Source organism: Oncorhynchus mykiss, chromosome 18, assembly GCF_013265735.2.
Source record: "Oncorhynchus mykiss isolate Arlee chromosome 18, USDA_OmykA_1.1, whole genome shotgun sequence".
In the NCBI taxonomy this organism is placed as follows: Eukaryota; Metazoa; Chordata; class Actinopteri; order Salmoniformes; family Salmonidae; genus Oncorhynchus; species Oncorhynchus mykiss.
The window spans coordinates 17447673-17473905 of NC_048582.1; the positions used below are offsets into that span (position 1 = coordinate 17447673).

General features: G+C 42.9%; 1 long non-coding RNA gene across 1 annotated transcript; it reads left to right on the forward strand.

The window, feature by feature from the left end:
• Window positions 1-765: 765 nt before the first annotated feature.
• Window positions 766-21520, forward strand: LOC118941044. Its single transcript, XR_005037326.1, has 3 exons — window positions 766-1522; window positions 20323-20405; window positions 21002-21520. It is a non-coding gene; the product is annotated as an uncharacterized LOC118941044 (long non-coding RNA).
• Window positions 21521-26233: the final 4713 nt, after the last annotated feature.

Genomic DNA, 26233 nt, shown 5'->3' on the forward strand with positions numbered 1-26233 from the left:
ATCTCTCCCTCCCCTCTCCCGTTACCTCTACCTCTCCCTCCCCTCTCCCGTTACCTCTACCTCTCCCTCTCCCGTTACCTCTACCTCTCCCTCTCCCTCTCCCGTTACCTCTACCTCTCCCTCCCCTCTCCCGTTACCTCTACCTCTCCCTCCCCTCTCCCGTTACCTCTACCTCTCCCTCTCCCTCTCCCGTTACCTCTACCTCTCCCTCTCCCATTACCTCTACCTCTCCCTCCCCTCTCCCGTTACCTCTACCTCTCCCTCCCCTCTCCCGTTACCTCTACCTCTCTCTCCCCCTCTCTCCTCTCATTTACATCTCATGATGTTTACAGAGAGAACATCTCCTGGCATCTCCAGTCTAACCATCCCTTCACCACTGTTTACCTCGGGCTTTGATGCAAAACAGCGCTTCCCTCCGCCTCCTCTCTTCTTCTCCCTTTGTTTCTCCTCTCCTTTATATTTCTCCATCCCTCTGTATAAGTTGTCATTTGTTGCCCATTGTCTCGGCTGTATTTAGTGGTGGGGAGATTAGCCATGCAGGCAGCTGTGAATGGGCTGCAGCTGTCTGTTAAGGATTAGGGGAGTATAATCAAAGTAGTTCTAATGTGGCTCGTAATGATGATCTGTGGGGACAGAGCTCTTTAAACAGATAATGATGGCTGCCCAAGATGACTCGCTTGTGTTGGAGTCGCTTGTTGTAGCCTGGTGGTTTCCTGTAGGCCTACGGTATAGTCTACGCAAGGTGGGTGTGGAACCTGTAGTACGGGGACTGTTTTCTCAGGGTAGAAGAGAACCCGGCATCTCGGATCAAATCTCGGATCAAATCGCAGTTGAGGTTCTTTTTGTTGTTTCGCACACGCGAATCCAGGAGAGTTGTCTTGTGTCTGCGTTGCCGTGGTAACCACCTTGCTGGTGTTGATTGAAGAACAGGTTTCATCTGTGAACCTCTGGTGTTGATTAATATGCTGTTCATATTTTAACACAGTACGCTCTGACAGTTGGTATGCCACAATCAGCTTGGCCATAGCCCGTTAGGAAAGAGAATTTATCCACCTTCGCTTAAGTAGGTGATTAGAGCCAAGTACAGAACATTAATTTCAGCAGTGCAGAGTCGGTCATGTTAACATACAACAGGAACGTGAATCTGTGCTAGGCCGTGAAGAATCTCCAGGTGGAGATATAGCCTACTAGATGAGGTCGTCTTGGTGACGCCACTGTAGATCCACTTCAGATGAATGGCTCTGAGATCCTTGGCATGACACCTCCCCCTAACTACAACCCCTCCCCCAATCTCACAGCCAGTCTAGGATGATATAGGCTAAAAATAGACTGTCCCTGCCAGAGCTCCAAGGATATGCATATTCTCATACTGCCACCGTCACCCGACACACACAGGAGCAATGCTTCAGCTCTGACCGTGGCCAATCAGAGCCGACTCAGGTGACATTTAATTGGGTTTGCGATGTGAAGATGGAGGGAGGACTTGTTTCTAGAGGTGGATGGACCCACTGCTGGGAAGGAGGTGTGAATTTGAATTTGCCAATTTAAATGGGTCTGCTAAAAATGTACTGTACTGTATTGTTACCATGTCTGTACCTCTCTCTGTCTGTACCTCTCTCTGTACCTCTCTCTTTCTGCTAAAAATGTACTGTACTGTATTGTTACCATGTCTGTACCTCTCTCTGTCTGTACCTCTCTCTGTACCTCTCTCTCTCTGCTAAAAATGTATTGTACTGTATTGTTACCATGTCTGTACCTCTCTCTCTCTGCTAAAAATGTACTGTACTGTATTGTTACCATGTATGTACCTCTCTCTGTCTGTACCTCTCTCTGTACCTCTCTCTCTCTGCTAAAAATGTACTGTACTGTATTGTTACCATGTCTGTACCTCTCTCTCTCTGCTAAAAATGTACTGTACTGTATTGTCACCATGGCTGTACCTCTCTCTCTTTACCTCTATCTCTGTACCTCTATCTCTGTACCTCTCTCTCTCTCTCTCTCTCTCTCTCTCTCTCTCTCTCTCTCTCTCTCTCTCTCTCTCTCTCTGTCTCTCTGTCTCTGTCTCTGTCTCTGTCTCTGTCTCTGTCTCTGTCTCTGTCTCTGTCTCTCTCTCTCTCTCTGTCTGTCTCTCTGTCTCTCTGTCTCTGTCTCTGTCTCTGTCTCTGTCTCTGTCTCTGTCTCTGTCTCTCTCTCTCTCTCTGTCTCTCTCTCTGTCTGTCTCTCTCTCTCTCTCTCTCTCTCTCTCTCTCTCTCTCTCTCTTCCAACCACACACACATGATATTCTCACTGCTTTACACCCAGGCCTTCCTGTTCAACAAGGTCACTGCCGTCAGGTATCACCCACCTACAAACTAGCAACAGCTACCACTTGAATCCTGTCAACAGTGAATATGACACTATTGTTTCCTGCTCGCCCATTCCCAGCACTGCATGTGTCTGTCTGTCTCTGTCTCGTTGTGTCTCTGTGTGTTTCAGGGGAGAAAGAGTGTGCTTGTGTGTGAAGGAGTCATCGGGTGCAGTCGTAGTCGGGTGCTAAACTGGTAGCGTAGCGCGGAGTGTTGTGATATGACCCGCAGCTGACTCACAGCTCTGAGCAGATGATGGAAGACAAAACTCACACTGAGACCAGAGAAATGAGAGGGAAAAAGAGAGGGGGAAAAACAGTGTTTCTATCGCTGACGCTGTCTCTCAAATAATGAGAAGCGAGAGAGAGAGAGAGAGAGAGAGAGAGAGAGAGAGAAAGAGGAAGAGAGAGAGAAAGTGAAAGAGAGATGTCTTCCCCCCCATTGTTCTCTCTCTCTCTCTCACTCCCCCTCTCTCTCTCCCCTCTCTCTGTTCCTCTCTCTCCCTGGTGAAGCCCTCATGCTGTTAGAGACAGATGCCTTGGTGAACTGTGAGGAATGCTGCTACTGTGGCTTGTTTCTCAGTCAGGGGCTTAGCTCACTGCCTGCCTGCTTCACACACATGGGAAGCAGCACAAAGAGAAGATTTATGTGCAGGCACACACACACATACGCACTGTAACGCACACACACACACATACGCACTGTAACGCACACACACACACATACGCACTGTAACGCACACACACACACACATACGCACTGTAACGCACACACACACACACACATACACACGGCACACACACCGATAATATCGTTGAAATGGGAAGCGCTCGTGGCTACCTCTGTTTTATAGCATCACAGGCTTTTCTACTATTGGTTACTCTATAACAGGCCTTATAGAGAGGAAAAGGTAGCTTCTATACAACAGGCAAGTAACTGTTATTTCCAGAATTCTTAATTCATGCTAATTGTGCTAATGTTAAAAGCTAAAAAAAAAAACAGTTTTGTTTTGCATAAAGGACATTATTGAATATCCTGACCCCCCTTTTTTGTGTGTATTTGATTAGGATCCCCATTAACTGTTGTGAAAGCAGCAGCTACTCTTCCTGGGGTCAACACAAAACATGAAACATGACATAATACACAACATTAATAGAACAGATCAAGGACAGAACTACCTACATTTAAAAATGGCACACTTAGCCTACATGTCAATACAAACACACAAAATATCTCCTTTCATGGTTGAATCTGAACTTCACCATAGAAGACAACAGTAGAATCTGAACTTCACCATAGAAGACAACAGTAGAATCTGAACTTCACCATAGAATACAACAGTAGAATCTGAACTTCACCATAGAAGACAACAGTAGAATCTGAACTTCACCATAGAAGACAACAGTAGAATCTGAACTTCGCCATAGAAGACAAGAGTAGAAGGCAATTAAACAATATGATACTCAACAGAGCTGTCTGCACTCTTAGAATAAAAGGTGCTATCTAGAACCTAAAATAGTCATTCAGCTGTCCCTATAGGAGAGCACTTTTGAGTTCCATTTAAGACCCTTTCCACATTGTGTTCTACATGGAACCCAAAAGTGTTCTACCAGGAACCCTTTTTTACTAAGAGTATATTTCTCTATGGATGATCTGACAGTTCCTGCCGAGATGACCACATTGACACATTCTGACATGAGAATGAACATCTTCCATGTTCTGAAGGCTATTTCTACCCGCTGCTGTTGGAGACGTGGTTTCTATCCTGGAGCGAGAACAGAAATACCTGGGTTAGGATTTGTTCCTGGCGACCCTCTGTCCTCTCTGTGGCTCTGTGAATAGAACAGAGAGAGAGCCTTGCCGTTGGTGGAAGTTTACATCCCAGGATTATCTAGAGGAGGACGCTGAGCTTCAATGTAAACTCCATAAATACAGAACAACAACCTCTTTGAGCGTCCTACAGATGTAGGATCTTAATTCGATCACCCTACTGCAGGAGAACTTTGAGGTATTTCCACTTTGACATTACAGACTTGATTTTCCCTTGTATCAACCCCTACAATCATATCCATTAATTATAATCCATATAATAATTCACATTTCCTGTTGCTGCAGGATTATTTTCCTGATGTAGCAAACTGGCTCAAATTAAAATCTTACATCTGCATGTTCTGTAACACTTGCGAGAGTTTTGATGGGTTACCTACTGTAAGATACTTTTCCAGGTTGTGATATAGCATGTGTCAGTGTTTTCCAGGTTGTGATATAGGATATGTCAGTGTTTTCCAGGTTGTGATATAGAATGTGTCAGTGTTTTCCAGGTTGTGATATAGGATGTGTCAGTGTTTTCCAGGTTGTGATATAGGATGTGTCAGTGTTTTCCAGGTTGTGATACAGGATGTGTCAGTGTTTTCCAGGTTGTGATATAGGATGTGTCAGTGTTTTCCAGGTTGTGATATAAGATGTGTCAGTGTTTTCCAGGTTGTGATATAAGATGTGTCAGTGTTTTCCAGGTTGTGATATAGGATGTGTCAGTGTTTTCCAGGTTGTGATATAGGATATGTCAGTGTTTTCCAGGTTGTGATACAGGATGTGTCAGTGTTTTCCAGGTTGTGATATAGGATATGTCAGTGTGTTCCAGGTTGTGATATAGGATGTGTCAGTGTTTTCCAGGATGTGATACAGGATGTGTCAGTGTTTTCCAGGTTGTGATATAAGATGTGTCAGTGTTTTCCAGGTTGTGATATAGGATATGTCAGTGTTTTCCAGGTTGTGATATAGGATATGTCAGTGTTTTCCAGGTTGTGATATAGGATGTGTCAGTGTTTTCCAGGTTGTGATATAGGATATGTCAGTGTTTTCCAGGTTGTGATACAGGATGTGTCAGTGTTTTCCAGGTTGTGATATAAGATGTGTCAGTGTTTTCCAGGTTGTGATATAGGATATGTCAGTGTTTTCCAGGTTGTGATATAGGATATGTCAGTGTTTTCCAGGTTGTGATACAGGATGTGTCAGTGTTTTCCAGGTTGTGATATAAGATGTGTCAGTGTTTTCCAGGTTGTGATATAGGATATGTCAGTGTTTTCCAGGTTGTGATATAGGATGTGTCAGTGTTTTCCAGGTTGTGATATAGGATGTGTCAGTGTTTTCCAGGTTGTGATACAGGATGTGTCAGTGTTTTCCAGGTTGTGATACAGGATGTGTCAGTGTTTTCCAGGTTGTGATATAAGATGTGTCAGTGTTTTCCAGGTTGTGATATAGGATATGTCAGTGTTTTCCAGGTTGTGATATAGGATGTGTCAGTGTTTTCCAGGTTGTGATATAAGATGTGTCAGTGTTTTCCAGGTTGTGATATAGGATGTGTCAGTGTTTTCCAGGTTGTGACATAAGATGTGTCAGTGTTTTCCAGGTTGTGATATAGGATGTGTCAGTGTTTTCCAGGTTGTGATACAGGATGTGTCAGTGTTTTCCAGGTTGTGATATAAGATGTGTCAGTGTTTTCCAGGTTGTGATATAAGATGTGTCATTGTTTTCCAGGTTGTGATATAGGATGTGTCAGTGTTTTCCAGGTTGTGATATAGGATGTGTCAGTGTTTTCCAGGTTGTGATATAAGATGTGTCAGTGTGTTCCAGGTTGTGATATAGGATATGTCAGTGTTTTCCAGGTTGTGATATAGGATGTGTCAGTGTTTTCCAGGTTGTGATATAAGATGTGTCAGTGTTTTCCAGGTTGTGATATAGGATGTGTCAGTGTTTTCCAGGTTGTGATATAGGATGTGTCAGTGTTTTCCAGGTTGTGATATAGGATGTGTCAGTGTTTTCCAGGTTGTGATACAGGATGTGTCAGTGTTTTCCAGGTTGTGATATAGGATGTGTCAGTGTTTTCCAGGTTGTGATATAGGATCTGTCAGTGTTTTCCAGGGTGTGATACAGGATCTGTCAGTGTTTTCCAGGTTGTGATATAGGATGTGTTCGTGTTTTCCAGGTTGTGATAAAGGTCATTGTGTTGGTGACTGGATTGAAGCTAGTCTGCAGCCAATAGCTCAGGCCTGGGGTTATGTGCCTCAGTACAGAATGATAGACATGTTAATTTCTACGGAGCTCTCTTTCACGCACACCCAGCGTCACTCTTTAACTCTCTCTTTATCTCTCTCTCTATCTCTCTCTATCTCTCTCTAACTCTCTCTCTATCTCACTCTCTAAATTTCTCTCTATCTCTAACTCACTCTCTAACTCTCGCTATCTATCTCTCTTTCTAAATTTCTCTCTATCTCTAACTCACTCTCTAACTCACTCTCTAACTCCCTCTCTATCTCTAACTCTCTATCTAACTCTCTCTCTATCTCACTCTCTAAATTTCTCTCTATCTCTAACTCACTCAATTCAATTCAATTCAAGGGCTTTATTGGCATGGGAAACGTGTTAACATTGCCAAAGCAAGTGAGGTAGATAATATATAAAGTGAATATATAAAGTGAAATAAACAATACATATTAACAGTAAACATTACACATACAGAAGTTTCAAAACATAAAGACAGTACAAATGTCATATTATATATATACAGTGTTTTAACAATGTACAAATGGTTAAAAGATAAAAGATACAAGATAAAATAAATAAGCATAAATATGGGTTGTATTTACAATGGTGTTTGTTCTTCACTGGTTGCCCTTTTCTCGTGGCAACACGTCACAAATCTTGCTGCTGTGATGGCACACTGTGGATTTTCACCCAGTAGATATGGGAGTTTATCAAAATTGGATTTGTTTTCGAATTCTTTGTGGATCTGTGTAATCTGAGGGAAACATGTCTCTCTAATATGGTCATACATTGGGCAGGAGGTTAGGAAGTGCATCTCAGTTTCCACCTCATTTTGTGGGCAGTGTGCACATAGCCTGTCTTCTCTTGAGAGCCATGTCTGCCTACGGCGGCATTTCTCAATAGCAAGGCTATGCTCACTGAGTCTGTACATAGTCAAAGCTTTCCTTAATTTTGGGTCAGTCACAGTGGTCAGGTATTCTGCCTCTGTGTACTCTCTGTGTAGGGCCAAATAGCATTCTAGTTTGCTCTGTTTTTTTGTTAATTCTTTCCAATGTGTCAAGTAATTATCTTTTTGTTTTCTCATGATTTGGTTGGGTCTAATTGTGCTGCTGTCCTGGGGCTCTGTAGGGTGTGTTTGTCCCATTTTGTGAAGTCTTGGTTGGTGAGCGGACCCCAAACCTCACAACCGTAAAGGGCAATGGGCTCTATGACTGATTCAAGTATTTTTAGCCAAATCCTAATTGGTATGTTGAAATGTATGTTCCTTTTGATAGCATAGAATGCCCTTCTTGCCTTGTCTCTCAGATCGTTCACAGCTTTGTGGAAGTTACCTGTGGCGCTGATGTTTAGGCCAAGGTATGTATAGTTTTTTGTGTGCTCTAGGGCAACAGTGTCTAGATGGAATTTGTATTTGTGGTCCTGGTGACTGGACCTTTTTGGAACACCATTATTTTGGTCTTACTGAGATTTACTGTCAGGGCCCAGGTCTGACAGAATCTGTGCATAAGATCTAGGTGCTGCTGTAGGCCCTCCTTGGTTGGTGACAGAAGCACCAGATCATCAGCAAACAGCAGACATTTGACTTCAGATTCTAGTAGGGGGAGACTTTTCTAGTGCCCGCGCCAATTCGTTGATGTATATGTTGAAGAGGGTGGGGCTTAAGCTGCATCCCTGTCTCACCCCACGACCCTGTGTGAAGAAATGTGTGTGTTTTTTGCCAATTTTAACCGCACACTTGTTGTTTGTGTACATGGATTTTATAATGTTGTATGTTTTACCCCCAACACCACTTTCCATCAGTTTGTATAGCAGACCCTCATGCCAAATTGAGTCGAAGGCTTTTTTGAAATCAACAAAGCATGAGAAGACTTTGCCTTTGTTTTGGTTTGTTTGGTTGTCAATTAGAGTGTGCAGGGTGAATACATGGTCTGTTGTACGGTAATTTGGTAAAAAGCCAATTTGACATTTGCTCAGTACATTGTTTTCATTGAGGAAATGTACGAGTCTGCTGTTAATGATAATGCAGAGGATTTTCCCAAGGTTACTGTTGACGCATATTCCACGGTAGTTATTGGGGTCAAATTTGTCTCCACTTTTGTGGATTGGGGTGATCAGTCATTGGTTCCAAATATTGGGGACGATGCCAGAGCTAAGGATGATGTTAAAGAGTTTTAGTATAGCCAATTGGAATTTGTTGTCTGTATATTTGATCATTTCATTGAGGATACCATCAACACCACAGGCCTTTTTGGGTTGGAGGGTTTTTATTTTGTCCTGTAACTCATTCAATGTAATTGGAGAATCCAGTGGGTTCTGGTAGTCTTTAATAGTTGATTCTAAGATCTGTATCACTCTCTAACTCCCTCTCTATCTCTAACTCTCTCTCTAACTCTCTATCTAACTCTCTCTAACTCTATCTCTCGCTCTAACTTTCTAACTGTCTCTCTAACTTCAAGCTGCTTTATTGGCATGAAAAACATTGTGTCAATATTGCCAAAGCAACTATGTATACAATATACATTGTAACAAAATTATAAACGATAGCAAATAATCATATAAAATGGTAGTAAATAATAATACTAAATTAAATACAAAAATAATACAAATAAAATGGTAACAGTCAATAGTAGAAATGTAATAAATAGACAAATCTAAATATGGAAAATGAAACTATAACTAACTTATAACTAAATAACGGTCATCTTCACCATTATATCAGTACTACAACTACCATCATCATCATTACTACTACCACCACCATCACTAAAGTGCTATCATTACCATTACCACCCATACCACTACTACTACCACCATCACTAAACTTTTATCATTACCATTACCACCCATACCACTACCACTACTACTACCACCACCATCACTAAACTGTCAGTAATACCATTACCACCCATACCACTACTACTACTACTACTACCACCATCACTAAACTGTTATAATTACCATTACCACCTATACCACTACTACTACTACTAAAACCATCACTAAACTGTTATCATTACCATTACCACCCATACCACTACTACTACTACTACCACCACATCACTAAACTGTTATCATTACCATTATCACCCATTCCACTATTACTACTACTACCACCATCAATAAACTGTTATCATTACCATTACCACGCATACCACTACTACTACTACTACCACCACCATCACGAAACTGTCATCATTACCATTACCACCCATACCACTACTACTACTACTACCACCAACATCACTAAACTGTTATCATTACCATTACCACCCATACCCCTACTACTACTACCACCACCACTAAACTGTTATCATTACCATTACCACCCAAACCACTACTACTACTACCACCACCATCACTAAACTGGTATCATTACCATTACCACCCATACCACTACTACTACTACCACCACCACTAAACTGTTATCATTACCATTACCACCCATACCACTACTACTACTACTACCACCACCATCATTAAACTGTTATCATTACCATTACCACCCATACACTACTACTACTACTAATACCACCACCACTAAAATGTAATCATTACCATTACCACCCATACAACTACTACCACTACTACCACTACCACCACCATCACTAAACTGTTATCACTACCATTACCACCCATACCACGACTACTACTACCACCACCATCACTAAACTGTTATCATTACCATTACCACCCATACCACTACTACTACTACCACTACCACTAAACCGTTATCATTACCATTACCACCCATACCACTACTACTACTACCACCATCACTAAACTGTCACCATTACCATTACGACCCATACCACTGCTACTACTACTACTACCACCACCATCACGAAGCTGTCATCAATTACCATTACCACCCATACCACTACTACTACTACTACCACCACCTTCACTAAACTGTTATCACTACCATTACCACCCATACCACTACTACTACTACCACTACCACTAAACCGTTATCATTACCATTACCACCCATACCACTACTACTACTACCACCATCACTAAACTGTCACCATTACCATTACGACCCATACCACTGCTACTACTACTACTACCACCACCATCACGAAGCTGTCATCAATTACCATTACCACCCATACCACTACTACTACTACTACCACCACCTTCACTAAACTGTTATCACTACCATTACCACCCATACCACTACTACTACTACTACTACTACTACTACTACCACCACCATTACTAAACTGTTATCATTACCATTATCACCCATTACACTACTACTACCACCGCCATCACTAAACTGTTATCATTACCATTACCACCCATACCACTACTACTACTACCACCACCATCACGAAACTGTCATCATTACCATTACCACCCATACCACTACTACTACTACTACCCCCACCTTCACTAAACTGTTATCACTACCATTTCCATCCAAACCACTACTACTACTACCACCACCATCACGAAACTGTCATCATTACCATTACCACCCATACCACTACTACTACTACTACCCCCACCTTCACTAAACTGTTATCACTACCATTACCACCCATACCACTACTACTACTACTACTACCACCACCATCACTAAACTGTCATCATTACCATTACCACCCATACCACTACCTCTACTACTACTACCACCACAATCACTAAACGGGTCATCATTATCATTACCACCCATACCACTACTACTACTACTACTACCACCACAATCACTAAACTGTCATCATTACCATTACCACCTATACCACTACTACTACTACTACTACCACCACAATCACTAAACTGTCATCATTACCATTACCACCCATACCACCACTACTACTACTACTACTACCACCACCATCACTAAACTGCTATCATTACCATTACCACCCAAACCACTACTACTACTACTACCACCATCACTAAACTGTTATCATTACCATTACCCCCCATACCACTACTACTACTACTACTACCACCATCACTAAACTGTTATCACTACCATTACCACCCATACCACTACTACTACTACTACCACCATCACTAAACTGTTATCATTACCATTACCACCCATACCACTACTACTACTACTACTACCACCATCACTAAACTGTTATCATTACCATTACCACCCATACACTACTACTACTACTACTACCACCATCACTAAACTGTTATCACTACCATTACCACCCATACCACAACTACTACTACTACTACCACCACCATCACTAAACTAAACTGTCATCATTACCATTACCACCCATACCACTACCTCTACTACTACTACCACCACAATCACTAAACTGTTATCATTACCATTACCACCCATACACTACTACTACTACTACTACCACCATCACTAAACTGTTATCACTACCATTACCACCCATACCACTACTACTACTACTACCACCACCATCACTAAACTGTCATCATTGCCTTTACCACCCATACTACTTCTACTACTACTACTACTACTACTACTACCACCATCACTAAACTGTTATCATTACCATTACCCCCATACCACTACTACTACTACTACCACCACCATCACTAAACTGCTATCATTACCATTACCACCCAAACCACTACTACTACTACTACCACCATCACTAAACTGTTATCATTACCATTACCCCCATACCACTACTACTACTACTACTACCATCCTTCACTAAACTGTTATCACTACCATTACCACCCATACCACTACTCCTACTACTACCACCACCATCACTAAACTGGTATCATTACCATTACCACCCATAGCACTACTACTACTACTACTACTACTACTACTACTACCCCATCACTAAACTGTCATCATTATCATTACCACCCATACCACTACTACTACTACTACTACCACCACCATCACTAAACTGTCATCATTGCCTTTACCACCCATACTACTACTACTACTACTACTACTACCACCATCACTAAACTGTTATCATTACCATTACCAACCACACCACTACTACTACTACTACTACCACCACCATCACGAAACTGTCATCATTGCCATTACCACCCATACTACTACTACTACTACTACTACTACCACCACCATCACTAAACTGTTATCATTACCATTACCACCCATACCACTACTACTACTACTACTACCACCATCACTAAACTGTCATCATTACCATTACCACCCATACCACTACTACTACTACTACTACCACCACCATAACTAAACTGTTATCATTACCATTACCACACATACCACTACTTCTACTACTACCACCACCATAACGAAACTGTCATCATTACCATTACCACCCATACCACTACTACCACTATTACCACCACCACCATCACTAAACTGTTATCATTACCATTACCACCGATACCACTACTACTACTACTACCACCACCATCATTAAACTGTTATCATTACCATTACCACCAATACCACTACTATTACTAATACCACACCACTAAACTGTTATCATTACCATTACCACCCATACACTACTACTACTACTACCACCACCATCACTAAACTGTCAGTATTACCATTACCACCCATACCACTACTACCACTACTACCACTACCACCACCATCAGTAAACTGTTATCACTACCATTACCACCCACACCACTACTACTACTACTACTACTACTAATACCACCATCACTAAACTTTCATCATTACCAATACCACCCATACCACTACTACTACTACTACTACCACCATCACTAAACTGGTATCATTACCATTACCACCCATACCACTACTACTACTACCACCACCATCACTAAACTGGTATCATTACCATTACCACCCATAGCACTACTACTACTACTACTACTACTACTACCCCCATCACTAAACTGTCATCATTACCATTACCACCCATACCACTACTACTACTACTACCACCACCATAACTAAACTGTTATCATTACCATTACCACCCATACCACTACTACTACTACCACCACCATCACTAAACTGTCAGTATTACCATTATCACCCATACCACTACTACTACTACCACCACCATCACTACACTGTTATCATTACCATTACCACCCATACCACTACTACTACTACCACCATCACTAAACTGTTATCATTACCATTACCACCCATACCACTACTACTACTACTACTACCACCATCACTAAACTGTTATCACTACCATTACCACCCACACCACTACTACTACCACCACCATCACTAAACTGTTATCATTACCATTACCACCCATACCACTACTACTACTACCACCACCATCACTAAACTGTCAGTATTACCATTACCACCCATACCACTACTACTACTATTACTACCACCACCATCACTAAACTGTTATCATTACCATTACCACCCATACCACTACTACTACTACTACTACCACCATCACTAAACTGTTATCACTACCATTACCACCCACACCACTACTACTACCACCACCATCACTAAACTGTTATCATTACCATTACCACCCATACCACTACTACTACTACCACCACCATCACTAAACTGTCAGTATTACCATTACCACCCATACCACTACTCCTACTACTACTACCACCGCCATCACTAAACTGTTATCATTACCATTACCACCCATACCACTACTACTACTACCACCACCATCACTAAACTGTCAGTATTACCATTACCACCCATACCACTACTACTACTATTACTACCACCACCATCACTAAACTGTTATCATTACCATTACCACCCATACCACTACTACTACTACTACTACCACCATCACTAAACTGTTATCACTACCATTACCACCCACACCACTACTACTACCACCACCATCACTAAACTGTCAGTATTACCATTACCACCCATACCACTACTACTACTATTACTACCACCATCACTAAACTGTTATCATTACCATTACCACCCATACCACTACTATTTGGAATGATAAACAATAACAATAATAGTAACAATAAGTAAGTTACTGCTTACTGTGCAGATGTTATTATTCAGTGTCCCTCAGGCTATGGCAGGAAAATACATATTTGGCTCCAAGAGGAGCCATTGCTCCTTCGCCCATGAATATTATTAGTTTTTCCTCTGGGTTTAATAAATACAAATTTGGAATAAATGTAGTAATTTCTGTGATAAATGAATCTCTTTGTGAGGAATATTTATCACAGTAAAGGAGAAAGTGTATCTCTGTCTCTACCTCTCCTATTGTCTAGTGACCACATCCTCTTTGGTTAGCCATGTATTTTTATGTCTGCCGGTTTCTATTGCCAATCAGTGGTCACAGCCTGTACTTGGTAAGGATTTGTCTCTGTCTCTCACTGTCAGCCTGTACTTGGTAAGGATCTGTCTCTGCTTCGTATCTATGACAGAGTAGAGATAATCAGCCAATTCATATTCTCTGTTTAGGGTCAGATAGCAATTTAGTCGGCTTTGGGATTTTGTTTCATTTTTCCAATGTGGTAAATGTGATTCCTTTGATTGGTTCATGATTTTGTTTATTGGAATTCTTTCTTTTGAAGCAGTGCTGGTGTCAGCTTGGTTGGTGAGGTCCAACACCAGCTGACTGAGAGGGCTCGTTTCTGGGCTCAGCTCTTGGGTTTGAAGTGCTTTAAATTGCAGACTTGAATTTGGACTTGAATTTAGATGTAGCCAAAAATGTTATGATATTTTCTGTATTTTCATTATTACTGGAAAGCAGCCCAATTCTGCCCTACATGCATTAGTTGGTGTATTTCTCTGGACTTGTAGAATATTCCGACAGAATTCTGCATGTAGGGCTTCAATTGGATGTTTGTCCCACATAAAGTCCAGTTTATTGAGTGGCCCCCAAACCTCACTTCCATAAAGAGCTATTGGTAGGATTACACTGTCAAATATTTTAGTCCAAATTCTAATTGGATGTTGATTTTGAATAATTTCATTTTTATTGCATACAATGCTCACTCTCTCTCTAACTCTCTCTCTAACTCTCTCTCTAATTCGCTCTCTATCTCTCTCTGTCTCTCTAACTCTCTCTCTAACTTTCTCTCTAACTCACTAACTCTCTAACACTAACTCTCTATCTCTAACGCTCTCTCTAACCCCTTTCTCTCTCTATCTCTCTCTCTAATTATCTCTCTAACTCACTCTATAACTCTCTAACTCTGTCTTTATCTCTCTCTCTAACTCTCTATCTCTCTAACACTCTCTCTCTAACTCTCTCTCAATTCAATTCCATTCAAGGGGCTTTATTGGCATGGGAAACATATGTTAACATTGCCAAAGCAAGTGAGGTAGATAATATACAAAAGTGAAATAAACAGTAAAAATGAACAGTAAACATTACACTCACAGAAGTTCCAAAAGAATAAACACATTACAAATGTCATATTATGTATAGACAGTAGGGAAAACAAGTATTTGATACACTGCCGATTTTGCAGGTTTTCCTACTTACAAAGCATGTAGAGGTCTGTAATTTTTATCATATGTACATTTTAATTGTGAGAGACGGAATCTAAAACAAAAATCCAGAAAATCACATTGTATGATTTTTAAGTAATTAATTTGCATTTTATTGCATGACATAAGTATTTGATCACCTACCAACCAGTAAGAATTCCGGCTCTCACAGACCTGTTAGTTTTTCTTTAAGAAGCCCTCCTGTTCTCCACTCATTACCTGTATTAACTGCACCTGTTTGAACTCATTACCTTTATAAAAGACACCTGTCCACTCACTCAATCAAACAGACCTCTCCACAATGGCCAAGACCAGAAAGCTGTGTAAGGACATCAGGGATAAATTGTAGACCTGCACAAGGATGGGATGGGCTACAGGACAATAGGCAAGCCGCTTGGTGAGAAGGCAACAACTGTTGGCGCAATTATTCGAAAATGGAAGAAGTTCAAGATGGCGGTCAATCACCCTCGGTCTGGGGCTTCATGCAAGATCTCACCTCGTGGGGCATCAATTATCATGAGGAAGGTGAGGGATCAGCCCAGAACTACACGGCAGGACCTGGTCAATGACCTGAAGAGAGCTGGGACCACAGTCTCAAAGAAAACCATTAGTAACACATTACGCAGTCATGGATTAAAATCGTCCGGCGCACGCAAGGTCCCCCTGCTCAAGCCAGCGCATGTCCAGGCCCGTCTGAAGTTTGCCAATGACCATCTGGATGATCCAGAGGAGGAATTGGAGAAGGTCATGTGGTCTGATGAGACAAAAATAGAGCTTTTTGGTCTAAACTCCACTCGCCGTGTTTGGAGGAAGAAGAAGGATGAGTACAACCCCAAAAACACCATCCCAACCGTGAAGCACGGAGGTGGAAACATCATTCTTTGGGGATGCTTTTCTGCAAAGGGGACAGGACGACTGCACCGTATTGAGGGGAGGATGGATGGGGCCATGTATCGCAAGATCTTGGTCAACAACCTCCTTCCCTCAGTAAGAGCATTGAAGATGGGTGGGTCTTCCAGCACGACAACGACCCAAAACACACAGCCAGTGCAACCAAGGAGTTGCTCCGTAAGAAGCATCTCAAGGTTCTGGAGTGGCCTAGCCAGTCTCCAGACCTGAACCCAATAGAAAATCTTTGGAGGGAGCTGAAAGTCCGTATTGCCCAGCGACAGCCCCGAAACCTGAAGGATCTGGAGAAGGTCTGTATGGAGGAGTGGGCCAAAATCCCTGCTGCAGTGTGTGCAAACCTGGTCAAGAACTACAGGAAACGTATGATCTCTGTAATTGCAAACAAAGGTTTCTGTACCAAATATTAAGTTCTACTTTTCTGATGTATCAAATAAATATGTCATGCAATAAAATGCAAATTAATTACTTTAAAATCATACAATGTGATTTTCTGGATTTTTGTTTTAGATTCCGTCTCTCACAGTTGAAGTGTACCTATGATAAAAATTACAGACCTCTACATGCTTTGCAAGTAGGAAAACCTGCAAAATCAGCAGTGTATCAAATACTTGTTCTCCCCACTGTATACAGTGTTGTAACAATGTACACATGTACACATCTTCTCCGGGTTCATCTCTCTGTAGGTGATGGCTTTGTTATGGAAGGTTTGGGAATCGCTTCCTTTTAGGTGGTTGTAGATTATAACGTCACTTTTCTGGATTTTGATAATTAGCGGGTATTGGCCTAATTATGCTCTGCCTGCATTATTTGGTGTTCTACGTTGTACACAGAGGATATTTTTGCAGAATTCTGCATTCAGAGTCTCAATTTAGTGTTTGTCCCATTTTGTGATTTCTTGGTCGGTGAGCGGACCCCAGACCTCACAACCATAAAGGGCATAACTGATTCAAGTATTATTAGCCAGATCTTAATTGGTATGTTGAATTTTATGTTCCTTTTGATGGCATAGAATGCCCAACTTGCCTTGACTCTCAGATCTTTCAAAGCTTTGTGGAAGTTACCTGTGGCACTGATATTTAGGCCAAGGTATGTATAGTTTTTTGTGTGCTCTACGACTCTCTATCTCTCTAACTCTCTCTTTAACTCTCTCTCTAACTCTCTCTTTAACTCTCTCTCTATCTCTCTCTAACTCCCTCTCTTCCCACACTCCCCACACACGGAATTATGTAATTAACACTCTCTCCTGCTCTCTCACTCACACTCTCTCTCTCACACAAATATACACACACACACCAATACACACACACTTGCATAGAGAGAGAGGCAGCCAGTGTCTCTCTACAAAAGAGTGCTCCCCGCATTTTGTGTCTTTGACATGATCTTCCCTCCCCACAGCGGACGGCAGAGACAAAGCCCTCTACTGAATGGGGGTCAGCTGCAGCACAGCCCTCTGGGAGATTCCTGTTGAGGCTTTTAATGAATGTCATTTTCTTGCATTAACCAGGCCGATTGTTGGATAATGGCCTCCCAACAATAACATTTAACCAATTCCCCTGTCTTTTGGGCCCTGCTCATTTGGGGCTCAGCGGGAGGTGGTAATTGATTGTGTAATTCCAATCAAAGCTGTAAACAGATTGGGTTTCCCTTTATACCCTCTTAGATTAGATCACATCAAAGAGTCACATTATAATAGACTATATTCTGGCCACTGGAACTGTCGAAAACAACGATGCCCAGCCGCGGTCCTCACAACTCTTTACACGCGGAATGGGAGCGTTTTTATCTTAGGCACGGAGGAAAAACACATGCCTTTTATTTGACCTCGGCTCTGTTGTGTTCAAACACGTTTAAATGCTTCATTTTCCTTTCTTCCTTTTTCAGAATTGATTCTAATTCTCTCTGGTTCGGTCTTTAGAAGCCTGGACTGGGGAGCGGGCGGACTGAGCGAGGGTTAGAGGTTAAACGCTCTCGCCAATTTAGATTTACTGGCAGACCAACATAAAAGAGGAAGGGACACATTGTCTCCATGGAAATGTGTGTGTGTGTGTGTGCATGTGTAGTCACTGGACTAGTCCAACTAACTGTCCCCAGAAAGCTATTTATTTACTGATAGGAACACACACACACACACACACACACACACACACACACACATACACACACACACACACACACACACACACACACACACACACACACACACACACACACACACACACACACACACACACACACACACACACACAGATAAAAAGCTGCTGTCTTCAGGGGATTGTGTGTTAGAGTGAATGTTCTTGCTGTAGATCCTTATTGTGTGTCAGAAACATTTACTTTGTAGAGTTACAATAGCTGTGTGACTGGCTGGCTGTCTGTCTGTCTGGCTGGCTGGCTGTCTGGCTTGGTGGGTGTCTGTCTAGAATGGCAATTTAATTCTCACATCAGCACACTCACAGACGGACAGACAGACAGACAGACAGACAGACAGACAGACAGACAGAAAGGCATGCAGACAGACAGACAGACAGACAGACAGACAGACAGACAGACAGACAGACAGACAGACAGACAGACAGACAGACAGTATAGGATTGTCACTACCCAGCAGTAATGACCTGTTTGTTGGGTGTCACCATCTCTGATAACAACAAAACCTTCCCAGAACGTAGGGCAGCGGTTTCTACTCCAGCTCTCTGAGATAACGTTATGGAATCATGTTCCTTGAATGTCAGTAGTGTGCTTTGATGGTCTGAAACAACTTGTATTCCGAGAATGTTGCATGATTGTTCCTGGAACGCTATGTTTCTTCAGAAATCTCAAAACGCAGAACACAATTGTTCGGGTTATTCCTGTGACCTACCTGAAATGGTATGAGAACAAATCTCACCATAGCTTACTTTATCATTAGAAACCTGAGGTCTTTTACCAGGACCTGATTGGACGAGCTGCTGACTCTATCTGTCCTTACCGTTCAATCAAGAGATCACTCCATTCTTTTTACGTCAGGCCTCAGAAATCTGCTGTTTAAAGATCTGTACAGTCCAATCTAGCCAGCGCTCGGTTGGATCGCAGTTCATATAAAACTCACTCTCCTTTTTTCTGCTGACTTAGTGTGATCCAAAGAGGTTGAGCAAATCTAATATACAGTAAAGCGTTTATTGATTTGCAGGCCCTTAATCACTTTGATTTGGCCCAGTTTTGAGTGACCTCAGCTCTCAGGGGTAGGCCCTCGGTATTAGACAGTCACACACTTCAAGGTAAATGTCATTCTGCTATGCCAATCAAACGTTCACAATAAGTTCATCACAAATATGGATATTTTCAGATCCAGAGCTCAAATTCATTGGCTATTGGCTCTTATTCAGTTATGGAAGGTATGGGTGTGTGTGCGTGGGTGTGTGTGCATGCGTGCGCGTGAGTGTATGCTTGGGCATGTGTGTGTGTGACTGCTAAGTGCACAGTAGCTGGCCCTGTGTGTTTACTGAGACTGAACCGTGTCAGCTGGTAAACAATGTAACTTCTCCGTGACCTGTTCTGTTTCCCAGCCCTGTCTGTTTGTTTATTTGTTGTTATTGTTCATGCTAATTATCCTTAATCCCTATCTCCCTCAGCGGATCCTGACCAGCATGAAGCCGCAACACCGCCACAACCAATCAGAGGATACGTTACTGGATGGTGGAGCACAATGGAATGGGTGAGTGGGGGAGGGTAGACGGTCCACTGTGTGAGTGGGTGGAGGGTTGGTAGCGGGTGGGGTGGGGGGCATGATCATGTTGGGGGTGGCTGTACACCCGCTGTCTCTCTCTACAATGATACGACTGAGAAGTAAGCAGTGGTTAATCAAGAGGTCCAACGTAACGCAGCCGCCTTCCTGGTAAATTGTTCTCTGCCGGAGTGTCCCTGATATCACACACACACACACACACACACACATACACACACACACACACACACACACACACACACACACACACACACACACACACACACACACACACACATACACACACACATACACACACACACACACACACACACACACACACACACACACACACACAGTTACCAACACCACTCAGTCTGTCCGGATGGAATACTCCCCCCCCCCCCACCCACCCACCCTCCCCCACCCTCCACCCTCCAGCCCCTCCTTCTCATATCTCTGACATGGAGAACGTGTTCACTAATGGCTAATTAAAACATGCTGTTAATGAATGGCCAACGTGACACGATAAGGAAAGTTACAGAGGGAATTAACACATCGCTTTGTCATCCTCATCCTGCCTTCAGCCCACCATGCAGCTTCAGCCCAGCGCTCTTCAGACCAGGCTGAGGGCCTGACACCATGGCTCAGTACGCAGGCCAGGAAGACCCCAGGGCTCTTCAGACCAGGCTGAGGGCCTGACACCATGGCTCAGTACGCAGGCCAGGAGGGCCCAGAGTTTTTACCATTCTCAAATGGTAAAGAGAAACTCTGATATCCTACAACATAATAACACATAATAACTTAATTTATGTTATCATCTGTGAAGAAATTGTGTGTGCGTGTGTGTGTTCACCCAGTCCTGTTCCTGGGAGTGATGGGGTGCTGGCCAGGGCCGTTGAGGCACTGAACCAGGGGCTTAGGCTGGACCATTAAAGGTCTCCATCACCAGAGGAGGAAATGGAATTACGCTTCACTTCCTGTGAGTCAGGTTACTCACGCCTCAATTACTGCCTGTTGAGCTCTGTCCATCAGAGAGAGAGAGAAAGTGTGTGTGTGTGTGTGTGTGTGTGTGTGTGTGTGTGTGTGTGTGTGTGTGTGTGTGTGTGTGTGTGTGTGTGTGTGTGTGTGTGTGTGTGTGTGTGTGTGTGTGTGTGTGTGTGTGTGAAGAAGTAACAGGTGACTGAGAGAGATAAAACCTTTATTTCCCCAAAAAGTGTCGGTTTGTCTTTATTTTCAAGGTATTCAGTCTTTAACAATGAACGCAGTCATATCGAAATGATAATTCATAGAAACTGTAGTGCGAGTTGTTTTCGAGGAGCTCAGCAGATTTAGAGGACATCTCAGTCATTCCTCCAGCTGCTCTCTAGTCCAGGCGCATACACTCACAGCAGGAGGCAGACCTCACTGAGCAGCCCTCCGTGTCTCCTCCTATGTAATGATTAAACCAGTGTGGGCAGCTCGGGCCATGGTAGGAAGCTCTAGTCTTCATGCTCTGTGAGTCTCAGGAACCTACCAGGGAAAGCTCATTTCCTAACCTGTGGCTGTGTGACCAAAGTATGGGACCTCATGCACACTGTACACACACACGCGCGCACACACACACACACACACACACACACACACACACACACACACACACACACACACACACACACACACACACACACACACACACACACACACACACACAGAGAGAGAGAGAGTTAGGGCAGCAGATTGATGTGGATGTTGTGATCAGTAATCTGATGGATTTGAATCCGCTCCTCTCTCCCCAGTAACATTTCCATAGCAGACGGCTAGCTTAGCCGTCTGAGCCGATGGCTGCTCGTCAGAGGTCAGGGGTCCCTCTGTCTGTCTGTGCTCTCCGCAGTTATCTTCTCTACCTCACCCCACGTCTTGCCTGCCACCAAGATATCTAAATCACACTTGACACACCTGAAGCACTGAAAGCGGCTTCATCCAGATTTTATCGGAGTCTATTTTAATAACGCAGCACTTTTTATGGTCTGACGTATTTATTAACCTGGCCCGGGCTGGAGTGGCAACGGCATCAGGTACCAGCTCCTCCACCGTCAAAAGGCAGTTTGCTCTGGAAATAAAATGAAAAAGGGAGCTTGACAAGTTTATGAAGTAACACAATAGCCGTTCATTACTCTGTCGGAGTGGCACTTGGCTGGGTGGTGTAAGTGGAGGGATTGTCAGGGAGAATCTTCACTGCGCTATAACTTACTCCATAAAGGCTTATTACTCCTGAGGAGGCTCCTGTGAAACACATTGACTGGCATAACTCACCAAGCCTCTTCCTCTGGAGCTGGCAGGTAGAAATGTTTATGGAAAAGGTCAATAACTTGATAACCAAGGTGCTATCGCTCATCAGACCCTCACTGTCATTCACCTGCGATGGAGTTTTTTTTGTCTCTGTCCACACTTATCCAGTTGACTTTTCCCTTTGACTCCACACTTCAGTAGTTGGCTTCATATACCAGAGGCCCTGTTAGAGCTGTAGCTTAGAGCAGATAAGGAGGTCCAATGGAATATGTTGGATTTATGCAGTTTTAAAGAATGAATTCATTTTATGCTGGCGTTTTGGCATTTTGGAGGAAAATATAATTTTATTGCCTCTATATAAATATACCTGGAAGAATTGAATGACAAACGTTAATCATAACTTCACATAGGCCCAGTTGAATAACATGCAGTGGAAAGTCAAGTCAAGCTGGTGTTATGGACCGGGTCATATAGAGAGGTCAAATGGTCTATCAAACTGAATGGCCTCTCTCTTATTCACCCCTTCTTCTATCACTTCCTCTCTCTTATTCACCCCTTCTTTTATCACTTCCTCTCTCTTTTTCACCCCTTCTTCTATCACTTCCTCTCTCTTATTCACCCCTTCTTCTATCACTTCCTCTCTCTTATTCACCCCTTCTTCTATCACTTCCTCTCTCTTATTCACCCCTTCTTCTATCACTTCCTCTCTCTTATTTACCCCTTCTTATATCACTTCCTCTCTCTTATCACCCCTTCTTCTATCACTTCCTCTCTCTTATTCACCCCTTCTATCACTTCCTCTCTCTTATTCACCCCTTCTATCACTTCCTCTCTCATCACCCCTTCTTCTATCACTTCCTCTCTTATTCACCCCTTCTTCTATCACTTCCTCTCTCTTATTCACCCCTTCTTCTATCACTTCCTCTCTCTTATTTACCCCTTCTTATATCACTTCCTCTCTCTTATCACCCCTTCTTCTATCACTTCCTCTCTCTTATTCACCCCTTCTATCACTTCCTCTCTCTTATTCGCCCCTTCTATCACATCCTCTCTCTTATTTACCCCTTCTTCTATCACTTCCTCTCTCTTATTCACCCCTTCTATCACTTCCTCTCTCTTATTCACCCCTTCTATCACTTCCTCTCTCTTATTTACCCCTTCTTCTATCACTTCCTCTCTCTTATTCACCCCTTCTATCACTTCCTCTCTCTTATTTACCCCTTCTTCTATCACTTCCTCTCTCTTATTCACCCCTTCTTCTATCACTTCCTCTCTCTTATTCGCCCCTTCTATCACTTCCTCTCTCTTATTTACCCCTTCTTCTATCACTTCCTCTCTCTTATTCACCCCTTCTATCACTTCCTCTCTCTTATTCACCCCTTCTTCTATCACTTCCTCTCTCTTATTCACCCCTTCTTCTATCACTTCCTCTCTCTTATTTACCCCTTCTTATATAACTTCCTCTCTCTTATCACCCCTTCTTCTATCACTTCCTCTCTCTTATCACCCCTTCTTCTATCACTTCCTCTCTCTTATTCACCCCTTCTATCACTTCCTCTCTCTTATTCGCCCCTTCTATCACTTCCTCTCTCTTATTTACCCCTTCTTCTATCACTTCCTCTCTCTTATTCACCCCTTCTATCACTTCCTCTCTCTTATTCACCCCTTCTATCACTTCCTCTCTCTTATTTACCCCTTCTTCTATCACTTCCTCTCTCTTATTCACCCCTTCTATCACTTCCTCTCTCTTATTTACCCCTTCTTTTATCACTTCCTCTCTCTTATTCACCCCTTCTTCTATCACTTCCTCTCTCTTATTCACCCCTTCTTCTATCACTTCCTCTCTCTTATTCACCCCTTCTTCTATCACTTCCTCTCTCTTATTCACCCCTTCTTTTATCACTTCCTCTCTCTTATTCACCCCTTCTTCTATCACTTCATCTCTCTTATTTACCCCTTCTTCCATCACTTCCTCTCTCTTATTTACCCCTTCTTCTATCACTTCCTCTCTCTTATTCACCCCTTCTTATATCACCTCCTCTCTCTTATTCACCCCTTCTATCACTTCCTCTCTCTTATTCACCCCTTCTTCTATCACTTCCTCTCTCTTATTCACCCCTTCTTCTATCACTTCCTCTCTCTTATTCACCCCTTCTTCTATCACTTCCTCTCTCTTATTCACCCCTTCTTCTATCACTTCCTCTCTCTTATTTACCCCTTCTTATATCACTTCCTCTCTCTTATCACCCCTTCTTCTATCACTTCCTCTCTCTTATTCACCCCTTCTATCACTTCCTCTCTCTTATTTACCCCTTCTTCTATCACTTCCTCTCTCTTATTCACCCCTTCTATCACTTCCTCTCTCTTATTCACCCCTTCTATCACTTCCTCTCTCTTATTTACCCCTTCTTCTATCACTTCCTCTCTCTTATTCACCCCTTTTATCACTTCCTGTCTCTTATTTACCCCTTCTTCTATCACTTCCTCTCTCTTATTCACCCCTTCTTCTATCACTTCCTCTCTCTTATTCACCCCTTCTTCTATCACTTCCTCTCTCTTATTCACCCCTTCTTCTATCACTTCCTCTCTCTTATTCACCCCTTCTTCTATCACTTCCTCTCTCTTATTCACCCCTTCTTCTATCACTTCCTCTCTCGTTTTTACCCCTTCTTCTATCACTTCCTCTCTCTTATTCACCCCTTCTTCTATCACCTCCTCTCTCTTATTCACCCCTTCTATCACTTCCTCTCTCTTATTCACCCCTTCTTCTATCACTTCCTCTCTCTTATTCACCCCTTCTTCTATCATGTCCTCTCTCTTATTCACCCCTTCTTCTATCACTTCCTCTCTCTTATTCACCCCTTTTATCACTTCCTGTCTCTTATTTACCCCTTCTTCTATCACTTCCTCTCTCTTATTCACCCCTTCTTCTATCACCTCCTCTCTCTTATTCACCCCTTCTATCACTTCCTCTCTCTTATTCACCCCTTCTTCTATCACTTCCTCTCTCTTATTCACCCCTTCTTCTATCACGTCCTCTCTCTTATTCACCCCTTCTTCTATCACTTCCTCTCTCTTATTCAATCCTCTCTTCTTTCTCTCTTGATTTCCTCTCCCATCTCTCCATCCATCTTCCCTCTCTTCCGTTTCACTCAGTCAATCCCATTCCTCTGCCCTCACTTTCTCCTCTCTTATCCCTCTCTCTCCTTCTCCTTACCCCATATGTTTCTAAATCTTTCTGTCTCCCTCCCTCTCTCCCATCCCTCCCTCTCTCCCATACCTCTCCCTCCCTCCCTCTCTCCCATACCTCTCCCTCCCTCCCTCTCTCCCATCCCTCCCTCTCTCCCATACCTCTCCCTCTCTCCCTCTCTTTCTCCCTTCCCTCTCTCCCTGTGTAGTGTCTGTGTGAGTTATAGCAGATCTGTGTGGCTTAGAGTCGTGTGTGTGTGTCACGGCTGCCCCCGGGTATGTCATCTTTCCTGTTCCTGTACAGAGGAGGGAGGGAGGGAGGGAGGGAGGGAGGGAGGGAGGGAGGGAGGGAGCCCCTC